Here is a 14,694-nt window from a genome sequence, read left to right as displayed (position 1 = left end):
CGGACGCATAAATCGCATCAGGCGCCGTCGTACGCCGGACCAACGATGCATCATAACATCAACTAGTTGCTAGAAAGGCGGCGGGGAAAGGAGCATCCATACGCGCACGCAATTGGAACCCCGCCGTGAGATGCGTCGGTGGCTGTGAGGCAGGTGGGGACATGCCTGGAGGCTGAAAGGGCTTTCAGACGCATAAATCGCATCAGGCGCCGTCGTACACCGGACCAACGATGCATCATAACATCAACTAGTTGCTGGAAAGGCGGCGAAAGGAGCATCCATACGCGCACGCAATTGGAACCCCGCCGTGAGATGCGTCGGTGGCTGTGAGGCAGGTGGGGACATGCCTGGAGGCTGAAAGGGCTTCCGGACGCATAAATCGCATCAGGCGCCGTCGTACGCCGGACCAACGATGCATCATAACATCAACTAGTTGCTGGAAAGGCGGCGAAAGGAGCATCCATACGCGCACGCAATTAGACCCTCGCCGTGAGATGCCTCGGTGGCTGTGAGGCAGGTGGGGACGTGCCTGGAGGCTGAAAGGGCTTCCGGACGCATAAATCGCATCAGGCGCCGTCGTACACCGGACCAACGATGCATCATAACATCAACTAGTTGCTAGAAAGGCGGCGGGGAAAGGAGCATCCATACGCGCACACAATTGGAACCCCGCCGTGAGATGCGTCGGTGGCTGTGAGGCAGGTAGGGACATGCCTGGAGGCTGAAAGGGCTTCCGGACGCATAAATCGCATCAGGCGCCGTCGTACGCCGGACCAACGATGCATCAGAACATCAACTAGTTGCTAGAAAGGCGGCGAAAGGAGCATCCATACGCGCACGCAATTAGACCCCCGCCGTGAGATGCGTCGGTGGCTGTGAGGCAGGTGGGGACATGCCTGGAGGCTGAAAGGGCTTCCGGACGCATAAATCGCATCAGGCGCCATCGTACACCGGACCAACGATGCATCATAACATCAACTAGTTGCTAGAAATGCGGCGGGGAAAGGAGCATCCATACGCGCACGCAATTAGACCCCCGCCGTGAGATGCGTCGGTGGCTGTGAGGCAGGTGTGGACATGCCTGGAGGCTGAAAGGGCTTCCGGACGCATAAATCGCATCAGGCGCCGTCGTACGCCGGACCAACGATGCATCATAACATCAACTAGTTGCTAGAAAGCGGCGGCGAAAGGAGCATCCATACGCGCACACAATTAGACCCCCGCCGTGAGATGCGTCGGTAGCTGTGAGGCAGGTGGGGACGTGCCTGGAGGCTGAAAGGGCTTCCGGACGCATAAATCGCATCAGGCGCCGTCGTACGCCGGACCAACGATGCATCATAACATCAACTAGTTGCTAGAAAGCGGCGGCGAAAGGAGCATCCATACGCGCACACAATTAGACCCCCGCCGTGAGATGCGTCGGTGGCTGTGAGGCAGGTGGGGACATGCCTGGAGGCTGAAAGGGCTTCCGGACGCATAAATCGCATCAGGCGCCGTCGTACGCCGGACCAACGATGCATCATAACATCAACTAGTTGCTGGAAAGGCGGCGAAAGGAGCATCCATACGCGCACGCAATTGGAACCCCGCCGTGAGATGCGTCGGTGGCTGTGAGGCAGGTGGGGACATGCCTGGAGGCTGAAAGGGCTTCCGGACGCATAAATCGCACCAGGCGCCGTCGTACACCGGACCAACGATGCATCATAACATCAACTAGTTGCTAGAAAGGCGGCGGGGAAAGGAGCATCCATACGTGCACGCAATTGGAACCCCGCCGTGAGATGCGTCGGTGGCTGTGAGGCAGGTGGGGACATGCCTGGAGGCTGAAAGGGCTTCCGGACGCATACATCGCACCAGGCGCCATCGTACGCCGGACCAACGATGCATCATAACATCAACTAGTTGCTAGAAAGGCGGCGGGGAAAGGAGCATCCATACGCGCACGCAATTGGAACCCCGCCGTGAGATGCGTCGGTGGCTGTGAGGCAGGTGGGGACATGCCTGGAGGCTGAAAGGGCTTCCGGACGCATAAATCGCATCAGGCGCCGTCGTACGCCGGACCAACGATGCATCATAACATCAACTAGTTGCTAGAAAGGCGGCGGGGAAAGGAGCATCCATACGCGCACGCAATTGGAACCCCGCCGTGAGATGCGTCGGTGGCTGTGAGGCAGGTGGGGACATGCCTGGAGGCTGAAAGGGCTTCCGGACGCATAAATCGCATCAGGCGCCGTCGTACGCCGGACCAACGATGCATCATAACATCAACTAGTTGCTAGAAAGGCGGCGGGGAAAGGAGCATCCATACGCGCACGCAATTAGAACCCCGCCGTGAGATGCGTCGGTGGCTGTGAGGCAGGTGGGGACATGCCTGGAGGCTGAAAGGGCTTCCGGACGCATAAATCGCATCAGGCGCCGTCGTACGCCGGACCAACGATGCATCATAACATCAACTAGTTGCTAGAAAGGCGGCGGGGAAAGGAGCATCCATACGCGCACGCAATTGGAACCCCGCCGTGAGATGCGTCGGTGGCTGTGAGGCAGGTGGGGACATGCCTGGAGGCTGAAAGGGCTTCCGGACGCATAAATCGCATCAGGCGCCGTCGTACGCCGGACCAACGATGCATCATAACATCAACTAGTTGCTAGAAAGGCGGCGGGGAAAGGAGCATCCATACGCGCACGCAATTGGAACCCCGCCGTGAGATGCGTCGGTGGCTGTGAGGCAGGTGGGGACATGCCTGGAGGCTGAAAGGGCTTCCGGACGCATAAATCGCATCAGGCGCCGTCGTACGCCGGACCAACGATGCATCATAACATCAACTAGTTGCTAGAAAGGCGGCGGCGAAAGGAGCATCCATACGCGCACGCAATTGGAACCCCGCCGTGAGATGCGTCGGTGGCTGTGAGGCAGGTGGGGACATGCCTGGAGGCTGAAAGGGCTTCCGGACGCATAAATCGCATCAGGCGCCGTCGTACGCCGGACCAACGATGCATCATAACATCAACTAGTTGCTAGAAAGGCGGCGGCGAAAGGAGCATCCATACGCGCACGCAATTGGAACCCCGCCGTGAGATGCGTCGGTGGCTGTGAGGCAGGTGGGGACATGCCTGGAGGCTGAAAGGGCTTCCGGACGCATAAATCGCATCAGGCGCCGTCGTACGCCGGACCAACGATGCATCATAACATCAACTAGTTGCTAGAAAGGCGGCGGGGAAAGGAGCATCCATACGCGCACGCAATTGGAACCCCGCCGTGAGATGCGTCGGTGGCTGTGAGGCAGGTGGGGACATGCCTGGAGGCTGAAAGGGCTTCCGGACGCATAAATCGCATCAGGCGCCGTCGTACGCCGGACCAACGATGCATCATAACATCAACTAGTTGCTAGAAAGGCGGCGGCGAAAGGAGCATCCATACGCGCACGCAATTGGAACCCCGCCGTGAGATGCGTCGGTGGCTGTGAGGCAGGTGGGGACATGCCTGGAGGCTGAAAGGGCTTCCGGACGCATAAATCGCATCAGGCGCCGTCGTACGCCGGACCAACGATGCATCATAACATCAACTAGTTGCTAGAAAGGCGGCGGGGAAAGGAGCATCCATACGCGCACGCAATTGGACCCCCGCCGTGAGATGCGTCGGTGGCTGTGAGGCAGGTGGGGACATGCCTGGAGGCTGAAAGGGCTTCCGGACGCATAAATCGCACCAGGCGCCGTCGTACGCCGGACCAACGATGCATCATAACATCAACTAGTTGCTAGAAAGGCGGCGGGGAAAGGAGCATCCATACGCGCACGCAATTGGAACCCCGCCGTGAGATGCGTCGGTGGCTGTGAGGCAGGTGGGGACATGCCTGGAGGCTGAAAGGGCTTCCGGACGCATAAATCGCATCAGGCGCCGTCGTACGCCGGACCAACGATGCATCATAACATCAACTAGTTGCTAGAAAGGCGGCGGGGAAAGGAGCATCCATACGCGCACGCAATTGGAACCCCGCCGTGAGATGCGTCGGTGGCTGTGAGGCAGGTGGGGACATGCCTGGAGGCTGAAAGGGCTTCCGGACGCATAAATCGCATCAGGCGCCGTCGTACGCCGGACCAACGATGCATCATAACATCAACTAGTTGCTAGAAAGGCGGCGGGGAAAGGAGCATCCATACGCGCACGCAATTGGAACCCCGCCGTGAGATGCGTCGGTGGCTGTGAGGCAGGTGGGGACATGCCTGGAGGCTGAAAGGGCTTCCGGACGCATAAATCGCATCAGGCGCCGTCGTACGCCGGACCAACGATGCATCATAACATCAACTAGTTGCTAGAAAGGCGGCGGGGAAAGGAGCATCCATACGCGCACGCAATTGGAACCCCGCCGTGAGATGCGTCGGTGGCTGTGAGGCAGGTGGGGACATGCCTGGAGGCTGAAAGGGCTTCCGGACGCATAAATCGCACCAGGCGCCGTCGTACGCCGGACCAACGATGCATCATAACATCAACTAGTTGCTAGAAAGGCGGCGGGGAAAGGAGCATCCATACGCGCACGCAATTGGAACCCCGCCGTGAGATGCGTCGGTGGCTGTGAGGCAGGTGGGGACATGCCTGGAGGCTGAAAGGGCTTCCGGACGCATAAATCGCACCAGGCGCCGTCGTACGCCGGACCAACGATGCATCATAACATCAACTAGTTGCTAGAAAGGCGGCGGGGAAAGGAGCATCCATACGCGCACGCAATTGGAACCCCGCCGTGAGATGCGTCGGTGGCTGTGAGGCAGGTGGGGACATGCCTGGAGGCTGAAAGGGCTTCCGGACGCATAAATCGCACCAGGCGCCGTCGTACGCCGGACCAACGATGCATGTGTGAGTGTGTCAAAAGTTAGTTAGATAAGGTTAGTTAAAATGTTTGCCAGCCAATATGAGCGTAGGGAGGCAGTGTTTGTCCTGACGACCTGCTCTCTTCCTACGGCCATTTGGCAGTCAGGAGAGAGATGTTTTATCCCAAATACAGTGCTTGCGCACCATCCGGGTAGAGCTGGTTGATGAGCTTGGTAGGGTCGAAATCCTCCAAGTCAAACAGGTCAACCCGCTTGCGTGATGGCATTCAGAAAATCGTAGGTTGTAACTGCAATTCTGCTTGCTGCTTAAGGCTAGTCCTGCGTTCTATACTTGTCTGTAACAATCCTGCACTTGTGAGTTGTGTTGCAATAGCCACATGATTCAACGAAGGATTATACGATGCATAGTGGCTAGCTGGATATGCTACCCGGAATGCTTCGATACCATGTAACAAAGCATAGGCGTAACCCGGGATGCTCAGTGGGCCTTGCGTCGTGACCGCCTAAACCACTCGGCGTCTATACCCTAATTAGTTGTTGCTCCATAGGTAAATGCCATTTTCTATTACAAAGAATGAAAGAGAGAAAAGGACTGAGAGGCCCGAAGAAGACGGGCCTTACGAACGGAGAAAGAGACACCGCAACTGAACTAACGCGAGGCTGCGCCATAAACGGGCGGGCGGGCGGGCGCGCGCTGAACAACAAAAACAAGATAAGCTAACCAGCTTAATGCGCGCAATAAATGACGGCCCTGAGGACACGGGCCGTTGCGAAACAGTTAGTCTAACAGTTACGCATTGGGCCTTACGCCCAACTAACCCAGCTTACTTAACGCAAGCTCGCATTAGTTGTTGCTCCATAGGTAAATGCCAAAGAAGAAGATATCCCCTCTAGCGGAAATAACAAACAGGTAGGCGGCTGGCAGAGGTTAAGGCCTGGCTTCTGCTCCCGACGCGTTCCGGCGCGTCTGGGTTCAAATCCGCCTGCCGACCTCTCGGGGTGTTTGAGAGGTGATGAAATGGGAGGTGGCCCCCCATCTTATGGACGGTGTAGGACGTGATAAAATCAACTCGCGAGCTGACCAGGAACTAATTTGACGCGCCGTTGATCCGCTAGATTTGGTTGGATGCTGGTGGTGAGTTGCCAAACTCAAAGAGTACTCTCTGAAGTCGGATGGGGTGAATGGCTTAGGGTGCCCCTCTAGCAGGGGAGAGCAGGGAACTGCCTCGGGAAGGAGGCCACTGGTGAAGCCTTAACCACCCTGTAACAACATCAACATCAACAAACAAACTGAGCACCAAAACGGCGCAACGCGACGGGCCGCTAGAGGGACAAAGGACGCGAGAGCTGCCAGACAGGCACACACACCGACACGAAATAAAGCTCCCCAAGCAAAACGCCTCAACGACCTCCAAACGATACTCCAGCAGCAAGGACGGCGTACACGCCATCTCTACACAGGCAAAGAGCGAACAAACAGAACGCTGCCAAAACCACAAGGACAAGGACGAGGTCAAACCAGCGCTCTCCAACCGCGCACAGACTGACCCACCGGCCACAAACACGACGGATCCCTCAACAAACGCGGACGGACGCCCACTGAAGGAATGGACGAAAGACACGCGAGAATGCCAAACATGTGCCCGCTAAGGGTTGACTAAACGGCCAACTAGGGCTTGAACTGAACACCGGCTCTGCAATAACGACCGCTCCACGCGCCCAGGGCACTGACAGCAGGGATACGGATGACGAAACCCAGTATGACAAACAGCAAGGTCGGGCCACCTCCGAACCAACAGGGACAACGGCCAACTGTTCAAAGAATCCACACAGCACCTGCAATAAAGGCCAACACAAAGAGAGTCTAACAGAGCCACGGAGTGCTGCAAATGCAACCAACTACTATAAAAACGCCGCCAGCAGGGGCTGTCTCCAGCACAGGGCGTTCTTGGTTAACCGAGCAAGACATACACGGAGCTCACGGAGTTCACGGAGCTCATGGCACTGAAAATAAGGCTGAGCAGCACGGGCTTGGATAAAGCTCTTGGCAGCTAGGAACTGACCCCACAGGAGCCCGACATAAACGGAGTCAGAAAGAGCCCCAGCCTACCGCGACACAGAAAACGCACAAACACAGCGATGCAAAACTGCCAGGACTTAGCACCAACCCTGGGACAAGGTAACCTGGCAACCGGCAAAGACATGCGGAATGGACCAACCCTAGGCCGGCGAGCGACAGCTGCGATACCAACAGGTTATCAAAGACCGGGGATGTCGCAACGGACTGCAGATCCAGCGAGAAACCGGGACCTATTCCGCGCCAAAGGTACTACTCGAATCTAGTCCCAAAACCAGCGGGGTTGGAACCAGCGGTACCACCGGATACCAAGCAAGTGAAACCGCTCCGAAATCACGAGAAACCAACGCAGGTTAACACCAAGCGACGAAAAAACCAACTACCTGCACGGTGCCTAAGGAGCGCACACACGACAAATCCCTACCTATTCGTTCCACATAACTGCATAACTGCTCCCCTGGCGCAAAGCAACTACGGCGTTCCCTCAAAGATGGTCCCACGGCCCCTACAACAAATAACGCGGCCCACGGGGAAGGGTGAAATGCTAGGAAAGCGCTCCCAGCGGGGCACACACACGGCCGAACTTGCAGCGCCTCACGGAACGACCGAGTGCTAAGCAAAGCGCCCACATGAAGATTGCACCCGCACTGCTACGACCTGCCAGGAAGGGGGTGGTAGATAGGTGCTCGACCCACCCTCGCCCGGCGCAAACAGCTCCGTATTCGACGGCAGGAACACAAGGTCAACCGCCAACTCCATCAACTGTTGCCACCAAGGTTGGGCCGTCCAGTACGGCACGACTAGGGTGAGGCACGCTCCCTCCTCGCGCACTTTCTGCACCACAGCGAGCAAGAAGTCGGGGTCCAAGGGTGGGCAGCCATAAGCATTTAGCCCTGTCCAAGATTGCAAGAGAGCATTGACCCCCGATGAACCCGGACAATGGTGGCGAGAAAAGAAAACCGGGAGGTGCGTGTTAATATGCGTGGCAAACAAGTCGACATGGTGCGGACCGAAGCGGTGCTCCAAAAGGTGGAAAAACCGGGGATGCAAGCGGTAATCATCACGGTCTACCCAACGCGAGGCTTCATCTGCCTCGTTGTCAGCACTAGCCACACGCTCGACTTGCAGAACAATACTATGCTTCTGCATGAATTCCCATAATAATTTTAGTTCGGCATGCAGAGCTGCCGAGCGCGAAGAAAGATGCCCTAGCACTGCTTGCGTGCACGTGTTGTCCTCCCTAATTAACACAACACGCTGCTGAACGAACGGGAGGAAGGACTCTAAAGCATGACGGACAGTGCGCAACTCCTTCCAATTTATGTGCTCGTAGAGCTCTGGTGCCGACCAATAACCGCGCGCCACACGACCATGCAGGACCGCGCCCCACGAATGGCGCGATGCATCCACTGAAAGCTCAACTGCAGCAGGCCCCTGGTGAATAGCCGCCGAGCAGTGGTGGGTAGGGATGTCCGCCCACCAATCTAAGTCACGTAACGACCCACGGGACAAGCGAACTCGACCGGACCAGCCAACAGGTTGCTTAATGTCATCGTAAAAATTGCGGAGAAATAAAGGCGCTGGGGTAAGGGCCAACTTGACACTCTGCGCAAAACCACAAAACTTAGCCAGCTCACGCTTCTGGACAAGACGCCGATTTTTCTTTGCCGTGATCCGCAACCCGATCGCCAGCCGCCACAATTTGGCGAGCTTCTGCTTAGGCACCTCAAACACACCAGCTGCCGTATTGATCGTAATGCCTAAGTGGTACACTGACTGCGACGGCTCCCACTGGCACTTGGTGGGGTGACACGACAACCCCAAGAACTCGATACTCTCACGCACCCAGCGCGCACCAAGACGCGCTTGCTCCTCAGAACTAAACACGAAGAGGAAGTCATCCAAATACGGTAGCACTCGCGCACCCGGACGAGAAGGACGGCCTGTCCGGGAAACGGGAAAAAACTGGTGGGGCGGGAGCGGGGGCGAGAGACGCTTGCGACCTTTACCCGACGCAGCCAAAGGATCCCGCCAAAAACGCACCACATTGCGCATGATTTTCGTAAACCAATACGGACTATTTAGCCACCCCATAGGCAGGGCGTTCATCTCGTACAGAACACCACAAAAACGAAAAGTGAAGAAACGCCGATCCGCTGGGTGAATAGGGATGTGGTAAAAGGCGTCCGCCAAATCAACCTTCACCATCCAGGAGCCCTCGAGGCCCATACGCTGCAGGGTGCGGAGGGTTTCGTACCGGCACTTGTAAGCTTTCTGCGCTACGTTCATCCTCTTCAGGTTGACGACCAAACGCCAAGAACCACTGTCCGGTTTCGGGACACAAAAGGTGTTCACCACATGATCAACCGCACGGGAGGGGTCTACCCGCGAGATGGCCCCGAGCGCCACCAGGCGAGGCTCCTCCTTCTCCAACCACCAACGGCTCTGCTCGTCTGTAGCAGGAAAACTTGGCAGGTCAAAAGCAGGCGGGGGGCGGTTACCTCGAAACTCCACCGGGACACCATGCTTCAAGACGTGCAATGTGCGCGCATCTGCTCCAATTGCCTTCCAAGCGGCCAGCCGCACCGAGGCCCTAGCATGCAGGGGCACGGAGGTGGTGTACATATCGGACTACTCGTGCTGCCCCGGAAACTCCACGCCTGGGGTCGTAGAGCCCGTCGCCACGCGGAAGGGATGGGGCAAAGTGCACACATAGCCACCACCGGTGTGGGCGGACGTCGAATTCCTGATCCGCTGAAGAGCAAACCTTCAGCGTCGCGCCCAAACCTCGGGGACGAGCTTGATGAAATGCGTCGTCAAGCGGACATTTAGTGTTGTAGCTGCAGGGGCAAGCTTGTTGGGTCCGGGGTGGGCGGGAGTTGTTGACCCGCTCCGGAGAAAGCAGGGGGCATAAACTGCGTCGCAGAAGCCCTCGAGGAAATGCCAGTCTGTGACATTCCAGTTAGCTATGTAGGATAGCTGTGAGTTGCCTTCACCAGCGGAGCCATGCCTAGCGATACCGGGACATCCGCCGCCACTAGCACTACTAAAGGTGCTTCAATAAGGTGGGCTAACTCTATGGTGCTAGTGCTTATATTCTCCACTGCACTCTACCCGATGGGTCTCGCTGACGAGCCGAAGGCACAGCGGTATAGTAACAGAAAGCGCGCCGAAGGCGCGGGACCTGTTTTGTTGATCAGCGCGCGCTGAACAACAAAAACAAGATAAGCTAACCAGCTTAATGCGCGCAATAAATGACGGCCCTGAGGACACGGGCCGTTGCGAAACAGTTAGTCTAACAGTTACGCATTGGGCCTTACGCCCAACTAACCCAGCTTACTTAACGCAAGCTCGCATTTCTACCCCAACAAGCGCGGACATTTGGTTGTCAAGAACCAGCTAGCCACTACAGATCGTATAATCCTTCGTTGAATCATGTGGCTATTGCCGCTACTTCGTCCTGGGTGCCCTTCATTTGGGTTGAGAAACGCTGCTTGCTGGGCAGCGGCTTAGCAGGGGCAGCGTCAGAGCCCGCCTTTGGCTGGTTGTCACCCATATCGCGGCTAAATACAAGCTTAGGTGCAAGTAACCCTGATAAAACTATGTAAAAAGGTATGAAATAAGCTTATATATCGTTATATGAAAGGAAAGAAAGGATTTTGCTCCGACAACGAGGACCGTAAATCGTTACGGTCCACTTTGCCCCGGAACCCATCGTAAATTTCGATATTTACGGTGTTGCGCATAACACCGTAAGCAATTACGGTCCATTTTTTGGGATTACGGTGTCCCAACCCTATTGATGAGTAATAAAATGGGACCAGCCCAAAACCAAAACAAACACTGCCTGGGATCAGTCATTTTAGCTTCATGGATGTAACATAAGTCCAGAAGCTGAAACAACATTTCAATTCCTCTTACCCTAAAAGGTTTGACGTACCCAGGCTTTGCTCCCACGAAGAAGCCAAACGACACGTGGAAGGCGGTGCTGTGCTGATGCAGGTTATCCAAGAACAGCTGACGATACGTTTTTTGGACTATCCTCCGTGGAAAGTACACGGCAACAATACCCGGAATCTTTACACTGTCCCTCGCGTGTGGACTGAGTACACTGTTGTTGTACCAAAAACACGCAATCTCCTCCACGACCCCTTAGAGATTTTGTCCGAGCGCTCAATCAGCCTGTATGGGCGAGCAGGTTGGGTGCTAGCTCCGCTAACTACTTCCTTGAAGCGCTCGCCTGCAGCCCTGATGGCACTTCTCTTTAAACCCACGCGCCTGTGCAGCCCTTCGCACTCGTTCAAAATGCTGTCACTAAGCAGAAAATGTCATAAGATAGTGCAAGGAAAGCTGCGAAGCGCTGATTGCGACACATAGGACCTCCCGCTCGGTGGGGAGGCCATGGCTCCCCCAGGAATCTGGGCCCCACGAGGGGGTGTGGAAGCCATTTTTACGTAAGAGTTATGGGGATGCAAAACGTGAGCGTCCAAAGGGGCAGAGCCAAAACTCTCGGGGCATCTATGGATGCGATTGTTACAGTGGACCCCGAACGGGTCGAGTGCAGCGCCCAAAGGCATCTATCCTTTACCCTTGGACTGGCTCCCGGACGATGACTATTCCATCGATACGTACATAGTGTAGTCAAAACGGTAACATTCTTGCGCTTGTGAGTTACCTTGCAATCGCCACATAGTCCAACAAAGGAAATGGTTCGTTGCCGTTCGTGCAAAACAGTTAACCGCTCGAGGAAAGACACCAACCATGCATTGTGGTATCTACTAGCGAGCAATGCCCCAGCAAATTGCAGCTGGGGTTGCTTACCATTTTGTTGGCTTGGAGCGCCCAGCTGCATGTTGGAATATTTCTCCTTAAAGCAAAGTTTGCTGTTTCCACCGTAGAGGCAGCGCTGCCAGCCGTCCCAAGTCAAAAACAATCCAAATACATTCTTTCTTTAAGAATGCGCTAACCGGGCTAAAGCGTACTTGTCTCCTGAAAGATGGGGTCGCAAGCTCTGCGCACCGGATTTGACCTAGAAGAGGAGGAGCGCTTCTTCATCAGCGGCGTAGAGAAGGCTGGGCGCTCGCGAAATACATACGAGCACCAGCTGAGGAAACGAAAGGTTTTGGTCGGCGTGCTAATCGCGATTGGCTCCCTCGGCCTAGTGGCGCTCATTATCGGCCTCGCATGGGGCTTAAGCCGCCGGAAGCTAGACTATGTTTGTCCACGCAGCTACGACCCCAGCAAGACAGACCTGGTCTTCTACGTCATCGGCGATTGGGGCAGGTCTGGGAACGACAACCAGCAAAAAGCTGCTCGGCTCATGTCCGACGTCTCCCAGTGCATGCCGCCCAAATTCATCATCAGCACCGGGGACAACTTTTACCCCCGTAAGGCGGTCAGGGCTGGGGGTTCATTGGAGGCAGCGACTGAATGGCACGACTGAATGGACTCAGCGGTGTGTTGTTGTTGTTTGATTTAAATGGTCTTCGGAGCCGCGATAACGGAATTGCCGTTGGCGGTACATGTGTGTGTGTGTGTTGAGGGGGAGATGTGTGTTGGTGTGTGTATTTGTTCATGTGGATGTGGGTGTGGGGATGCGTGTGTAGGGCCACACCCGGGTTCGTTCAGGAGAGCAGTCCCCACCCACCCCCTAGCGGCACAGGCCTTCACGTAGTAACATGCTTTGGATGGTTGCTCGTACTTGCGGCTGAGTTCATTGACACAGACACACACAGACGCACATAACCCGACCCCTCTCCCCCATCCCATCCCTTCCCTTCCTAACCCCCCCCCCCCACCCCCCACCCGACCCCCCCCCACCTAGATGGGCTCAGCTCCTCCACCGACTCGCAGTTCCGCTCCTCCTTCTCCTCCGTGTACACCGCCCCGGGGCTGCAGGTGCCCTGGTATGCGGTGATGGGAAACCACGGTGAGGGAGGGAGGGGCGAGGGAAGGAGGGGAAGAGGGGAAGAGGGGGAGGGGGGCGAGGGGAGGGGCGAGGGGGGAAGCCCCTTTATCCGTCCATCCATCCAGCCGCCCCCTCTCTGCCCTCCTCCTCCTCCTCCTCCTCCCTAATTTTTAGGGGGGCTGTGGCATCTCCTCTCTCGTCCCAACCCCCCTCACCCCCCAACCCCCCAACCACTGGTTTCCCCGTACCCCCCCGGTTCGGGGCTTAATGGGGGCAGCTGGTGCTGCGGGGGGTGGAATGGACTCGTGACAGACTGACAGACTGACAGGCTGGCTGACTGACTGACGTGTCGCATCACGAACCCCCGGCCCCTCTGGAAACCGCCGTCACGAATGTTATATTGTAATCCTCCCCCCCTTGTGTATGTATGTATGTATATCCTACCAGATTACGGTGATTCCGTTGACAAGGCCCAGGTGGCATCGGGCTACTACCTCACCAACGTCACCTCACCCGACCAGTGTACGGGAAAGAACTGCATAAGCCCCTATTGGCAAATCGTACCGGAGCTAGCAGCCAGCGACCGGCGGTGGAATGCCTCTTTAGGCAACGTGGTTACGAGGAGCTTCACCCTCCCTGGAGGGCAGCTGGCGGCGGCGGGGGGGCCGGGGGGAGGGGGAGGGGGGCAGAATACCCTGGATATAATGTTCGTGGTGAGTGTGTGAGAGAGTGTGTATGGGTGGTTAATGGACCGTTGCAACAAACTTTTTCGATTAGTTGCAACTGCTGTCGTTTTTTGGATGCGTGGGACGGTGGACAGCAGAATACGGCACGCAACTGACAGGGTTTTGCCGTACCGGTTTTAGTTTTAGCTCTGGAGCGGTGCGTTGGTTGCGAAGCTTGCTTCTAACCACCTAACCACCTAACCAACCAACCAGGCGGTACTCGAACGCACTCACCTCACCCCACCATCCGTTGCATGTGTATGGAAACACAGGACACCGTACCACTTATTTCTCAGTACGACAATCACATCTGGGCCTCCTTTTTGTACGGCTTCAAGAGTCAGAACGCGTCCGGCATCAAAAGCCAGCTGGAGCAGCAGTTGGCGGCATCTGTTGCTCGGGGCGCCAAGTGGCGGTTGGTCGTTGGCCACCATCCCGTACGGTCGTACGGAAGCCATTGCTCTGACGTGAGTGGGGGTTATGTCGGTACGTTTGTCGGTATGTTTGTGGGTTGGCAGTGCATGCATGGATTGGGGGCCCGGACTGCTGCGAAGGTGGAGGTGAAAGGCGGGGAGGTGTGTGTGTTAGGGGCGGCCCCACCCCCCCGGCATTCTTTGCTCTCTCCCTTTTTTCCCACCAACAATTCCCACGCAACCCCCCCACCCGCCAGCCCGAGTCGTACGACTGTCGTGACATGGACCGGGCTATTGGCTACGCCCTCCAGCAGTACGGCGTGGCGGCCTACATCAACGGTCATGAACACGACCAACAACTGATCAAGGTGGGTATGTATGTATGTATGTATGTATGTATGTTTTATAATTGAATAACCTTTGACCACTGAACCCCCCCTGGGTGGGTGGATGGGCGGGGGGCGGGGGTGGGGGCGTGCGGGGGATGGGTGGGGTGAATCATACGATGCCTGGGGAGAGCAAAGGATCAGCTGCCGGTGTCCGACTACGCGACGTATACATGTTGGGAAAAGCTCAGTGACGTGTGACTCGGAACCAAACCCACCCACACCCCGCCCCCGTGATCTAAAGACCTCACCCCTCTCCCTCTTCCCCCCCTCCCCTCTCCTCCCTCACCCCGCCCTCTCCCCCCCCTCTCCCCTCTCCCCCCAGTCCAATGAGGACCCCGTGTACTACGTAACCACGGGC

The sequence above is a fragment of the Volvox carteri genome (assembly GCF_000143455.1).
Source record: "Volvox carteri f. nagariensis unplaced genomic scaffold VOLCAscaffold_114, whole genome shotgun sequence".
Lineage (NCBI taxonomy): Eukaryota > Viridiplantae > Chlorophyta > Chlorophyceae > Chlamydomonadales > Volvocaceae > Volvox > Volvox carteri.
Note: the sequence above shows the minus strand (reverse complement) of the source record.